The 5,729-nt window shown below is 47.0% G+C and overlaps 1 protein-coding gene across 1 annotated transcript in view; it reads left to right on the top strand.

Moving 5' to 3' along the window:
- Nucleotides 1-232: 232 nt before the first annotated feature.
- The window catches only part of kat80 (katanin 80), a gene marked incomplete in the record, with an annotated part of 99,015 nt that continues 93,518 nt past the window's right edge, over nucleotides 233-5,729 (top strand). The window contains 1 exon segment of the mRNA XM_070121885.1: nucleotides 233-249.

Below are 5,729 nucleotides of genomic sequence, written 5' to 3'. Positions count from 1 at the left end.
TGCCAGGTACCAGCATCCGGCCAGAAATCATTTCGGCGATAGACATTCAATAACCGGCTTAAATGGTTTATGCTTTATTTTAGCTTTATAATAGATAAATGGTACATATGTAATGGAGTCGCTGACTTTCTCCCGATGGGTTCGGTAGCCATTCGACCGTAGAATTAACAGGTGGAATATCCGACTAGTTGGCAATGGAGCGCTGTTGGCCTTTGTTTTGAATCCGGCGTTCAGTCTGATCTTAGGAAGGTGAGTGAGCAGAAGTACGCTGCTCCTTCTCCTGGCATACCTCTGAGGAGATTTGAGTGGCACCCGACAAGGATTTATAAAAAGTGTTGCGAAGATTATAGAAGAGTAACTCGACTTATTGGATTTAGTGATGAGCCAGTGCTAAGTGATTGTGCATTGAGAACACAGGAAGTTTTTTGGAATATGATAAAAAAACATTGATCGAAAACTGTTTTAAAAGTGCCTGGAAAATTATGTGAAACAGCCAGCTTGAATATATAGCTACGAACGAGCTTTTGTTAGTACACTGACTTATACTGTATATTCCATCCTGACAATAAGCTATCAGGATTTTGATATGTGTGTGTGTGTTCGCATGTGTGTATGTGTATACACACACTCGCGATCACATACATTTGTGTGCGTTTGTATCCGTGTTTTTGCTCGTTTGTACAGTTGATATCGCAATAAATGAAGACAAAACTCCGTCCTCAGTGGTAGCACCTGATGATCTGGAGATATCACGTGCATACTGGATCTCTTGAATTTTGATGTGCACTGTAAACTATACTTATCTTTTTATGAGAACTGTCTCGTATATTGAAATTTTCGTCATGGAAATGGTCGTTTGGTTTGCAGGCTATCACTTTATCTGTTGTTGAGAAAAAACTTGAAATCCTGTTAATCAACGAGATTAATATTAGATTTGACAACACAGATTATTGGCTTTTATGACGATATTGCTAATTGCAGAATAGTATCACTAAATAGATATTGCTACGTGTTATTAAAAGTTGTTTGTGTGTGTGTATTTGTTTGTTTATGTATGTATGTATGTATATATATATGTATGCGTGTGTATGTGTTTGTGTGGTTTTTATTTGTGCGTGTATTTGTATGCGTGCGTGTGTGTGTTTACCAATCTGTTTATAGGTAGATAGATAACGAAATAGACTTCAGAGAGAGAGAGAGGGGGGAGAGAGAGAGTGAAAGAAGCTAAAGGTGAGACACCGAGGACGCCTTCGGGAAGTGGGCGGGGGCGCAGGTGGCGGCGCCGTCGGAGGAGAGCCCTAAATGTGTCTGGCCGCGCCGTGTGACGGTAATTGATACGGAAGAGCGGCACAGTAGCTCTATGGACTGCTTCTATCTGGGTGGAAGGTTTGTTATGGGTAGTGCGTGAGGCGTGTGCAGTGTGCGTATCCCGGCTTGTCTGTGTGTCGGTATGCTGGTCGGTATGAGCTGAGAAGCGTGTGAGTTTTGTAATTGGCTGCACGGAGGAGCCTCGTAGCGTTCGAAAATTCCTTGCTGGGTTGCTATTTTGGACGGGAAGTTAGAGTTGTACCTAAGAACACGTTTGGGCTAATCAATTAGGGAACCGATTAATGGAAGAGGAGTTTGGTTGAGTGGCGTACAAGGGAGACGGAGACGGTAAAGGTCGTGTTTGTGTGCGTGTGTGGAAGTGGGAGTGGAGGGGGACGGGGCTGTGTGTGTGTGTGTGTGTGTGTGTGTGTGTGTGTGTGTGCGTGTGTGTGTGTGTGTGCGGGTGTGTGTGTGTGGAAGTGGGAGTGGAAGGTTGACGGGGCTGTGTGTGTGTGTGTGTGCGCGTGCGTGGAAGTGGGAGTGGAGGAGGACGTGGCTGTGTGTGTGTGTGTGTGTGTGTGTGTGTGTGTGTGTGTGAATGGGAATGTGTGTGTTTGCGCTTGTTCTTGTACTCCCGCGCATCATACCGCACGTGTGTTCTGTAAAAGATGGTCTTATCCTCAGGAAGCATCCCAAACTTTGCTCTTTATCTGGACTAAAAGTTTGTTAGACTCGGTACCGGTTCTTTGGACAGGGTTTCCCCTTGCGTTGTTTTTCCTTTTTTTTTGGGGGGTTTGTTTTGGGGGGGGGGGGGGGTTTTTTTTTTTAAAAAGGGGGGAAAAAAAATTTTAAAAGGGGGGGGGGGGGTTTTTAAAAAAGGGGGGGGGGGCCCCCCCGGGGGGGGGCCCTTTTTTTTGGGGGCGGGGGTTTTTTCCCCCTTTGGGTTTTTTTGGGGGAAAGAAAAAAGGGGGTTTGGGGGTTTTTTGGGGGAAAAGGGGGGGGGGTTTTTTTTTGGGGGGGGGGGGGGGGGGGGGGGGGGTTTTTTTTTTGGGGGGGGTTTTTTGGGGTTTTGGGGGTTTTTTGGGGGGGGGGGGGGGGGGGGTTTTTTGGGGGCCCAAAAGGGGGGGGGAAAGGGGTTTTGGTGGGGGGGGGGGGGGGGGTTTGGGTTGGTGTGGGGGGGGGGGCCCCTTTTTTTTGGGGGTTTTTTTTTTTTGGGGGTTTTTTTGGGGGGGGCCCCCTTTTTTAAATTTTGGAAAAATTTTTTTTGGGGGGTTTTTTTTTCCCGGGGGGGGGGGTTTTTCCTTTTTTGGGGGGGGGTTTTGGGGGGGTTTTTGGGTTGGGGGGGTTTTTTTTTTCCCCCCTTTTAAAAGGTGGGGGGGGGGGCCCCCCCCAAAAAAAACCCCCCTTTTTGGTTTTTAAAAAAATTTTTTTTTTTTTTTTTTTTTTTTTTTTTTTAAAAAAGGGGGGGGGGGAAACCCTTTTTTTAAAAATTTCCCTTTAATTTTCCCCCCGGGCCCCCCCCCCCCCTTCCCCCCCCTCCCTCCCTCTCTCTCTCTCTCTCTCCCCCCCCCCCCCCCCCCCCCCCCTCTCTCTCTCTCTCTTTCTCCCCCCTTCTCTCTCCCTTTCCCCCCTTTTCCCTCCCCCCCTTTCTCTTTTTCCCCCCCTCTTTTTTTTTTTTTTTTTTTTTTTTTTTTTTTTTTTTTTTTTTTTTTTTTTTTTTTTTTTTTTTTTTTTCCTTTTTTTTTTTTTTTTTTTTAAAAAAAAAATTTTTTTTTTTTTTTTTGGGGTTTTTTTTTTTTTTTTTTTTTTTTTTATATGTCCCCCCTTTTTTTTTTTTTTTTTTTTTTTTTTTTTTTTTTTTTTTTTTTTTTTTTTTTTTTTTTTTCCCCCCCCCCCCCCCCCCCCCCCCTTTTTTTTTTTTTTTTTTTTTTTTTTTTTTTTTTTTTTTTTTTTTTTTTTTTTTTTTTTTTTTTTTTTTTTTTTTTTTTTTTTTTTTTTTTTTTTTTTTTTTTTTTTTTTTTTTTTTTTTTTTTTTTTTTTTTTTTTTTTTTTTTTTTTTTTTCCCCCCCCCCCTTTTTTTCCCCCCCCAAATTTTTTTTTTTTAAAAGGGGGGGGGGAAAAAAAGGGGGGGGGGCCCGGGGGCCCGGAAGGGGGAAAGGGTAAGGGGGGGGGGGCCCCCCCGGGGGGGGGTTTTGGGGAAAAAAACCCGGGGGGCCCCCTTTTGGGGGGGGCCCCCCCCCCCTTTTTTTTTTTCCCCCCCCTTTTTTTTTTGGGGCCCCCCCCCCGGGGGAAAGTGGTCGCAGGTTGAGGAAATTGGAGAACCCCTTTGCTCCAACCTGTCCCTGCCCCGCCTTGCTTCACCCTACTCCACTTTGTTTCACCCTATATCACCCTGTTCCACCCTTCCCCGCCCTATTCTACCCTGTCCCAGCCTTTTCCATCCTATTCCACCCTGTTCCACCCGGTCCCACCCTATTCCACCCTAACCGTATGGCGTGATCGTGTCGGTGCAAGGCGAGTAGGAGTTATGCACGGACGCCATAAGCCCGGCCTAAATGGGTGGCGTTTTCGGGTAAGAGGATCACGAGGAGATTGCTGTCTGGGTTGGGACGGAGGGGGGGAGTATAGGGGTTGAGGGGAGTGATGAGGCAAGATGCTACAAGGTAGGGCGATGGGTTTTGTTGCATACCAAGTGATTGGAGTTCATTGTGATTGGATATTGTTAGTATCATTGGCCTATCAACTTAGATTTAAACTATAAACGCTGTTCCTACCCAGGCTTCTTGTCTTAAAGGAATGGAGATAGGATGAAATGGCGAGGCGGTATAGGAGCCCACAGGCAAGGGGGGGGGAGGCGTTACATATGCAGTGTAGCACAAAGGAAGAGGATAAGAGGCAGCTGGGAGCGGTGGGTCTAATCCGAAGGAAGGACGACGCGTTTTTTATGGGAGAATGCTTGCTTAATTAAACTTGAGGTCTGTGCGCCTCGTGCGAGTGTGATGATGTTGCCACGTAGAGTGAGTCACGTGATGAACGCCGACGAAATTTCGCGTAGGGCGGGAGGCCGAGTCACGTGCGCCTCCGGGGACGAGAGGGCGGCAGACGCGACCTTGCCACGGCACTCGGGGAATATCACGTACTTCGCGCGAGAGCCGTCGCCTTAGCGTCTCCGGCAGCTGAGTCCGAGATTAGAGGGAGACCCGAGCCGAGATTACGAGTCCATTAGCTTGGTACACAGAGGGTTTCAGCTTGATGTTTCTCGGAGGACTCGCGATATAAATTTTCATATAATTGGCAATTTTAATAACGTCAAAATGATTATCTTAAGTACAGTAATCCAGTCTGCCAAGTCCTTGGAATTACTCCGGGGAATATACACTGGTACTTGGGTGATATTTTTCGACATTTTACAGCCCCGTTAGGATGCCTCCGAAGCGAGTAGTGGAAAAACTCACCCGACGGATATTCTGAGGCTTGGTGTTAACACGAGTGGGTCGGTTCTCGGGGGGGATGCTGGCGCCGCACAGGTGATGCTGCTGGTGTGGGTTAGGGGGTCATTACACTCCATTGATCCTTATCAAAAGTATATCATCTCATCTCGCCCTTCGTCTCCTCCTCCTGCATTGTTCTTTCGTGTTGTTTTTATTTTCTTATTCTTTTGATCCTGTTCTTCCTTCCTCCCTTTTACTTCTTTTAAATCATTTTGTTCACCATTTCCTTTTCCTCCGCCTCCTCCCCATGCATTGTTCATTTTGATCCTGTTCTTCCTTCTTCCAGTTTACTTCTTGTAAGTCTTCTCGTTTACCATTCCATTTTCCTCCTCTTACTCCTTCACCAGCTGCTTCTCTTTTTCTCCACCTTTCCTTCTTTTTTCATGTTCTTTTCCATTTCCTTTCCCTCATTTTTCTTCCTATTCTCCCTTCCTCCTCCTCTTCCACTTCCCCCCTCCCCCGTCCCCTCCTCCTCTTCCTACTCCTTCTTTTCCTTCTCCCTCCTCCTCCTTCTCCTCCTCCCCCTCCTCCTCCTCCTCCTCCTCCTCCTCCTCCTCCTCCTCCTCCTCCTCCTCCTCCTCCCCTCTTCCTCCCCTTATCCTCTTCCCCCTCTCATCCTCATTCTTCCTCCTTCTCCTCTTCATCCTTATTCTTCTTCCTCCTCCTCCTCCTCCCCACATCCCTATCCCCATCCATGTCACACCCAGAATGAAAAGTTCATGCAGGATCCAAGGCGATAGACAGAAACTGAAAGCGTTGAAGGGAGAGTTCGTATTTTGACATCCCTGTTGCCAGCGCTTTCGCAAGCACAGGGGGCACCTCGAGCCGCATCCAGTCGGATCCTCTGGAAGGCAGTTGTGTACCACGTCGGGCCGAAGTTGAAGGTCGGATGCATTGGCCGTGTTGCTGCGCCTTTTCCTTGGCTGGTTT

This window comes from Penaeus vannamei, chromosome 5, assembly GCF_042767895.1.
Source record: "Penaeus vannamei isolate JL-2024 chromosome 5, ASM4276789v1, whole genome shotgun sequence".
Taxonomy (NCBI): domain Eukaryota; kingdom Metazoa; phylum Arthropoda; class Malacostraca; order Decapoda; family Penaeidae; genus Penaeus; species Penaeus vannamei.
The sequence above is the reverse complement of the archived record's forward strand: the minus strand, read 5'-3'. Positions and strand labels throughout refer to the sequence as shown.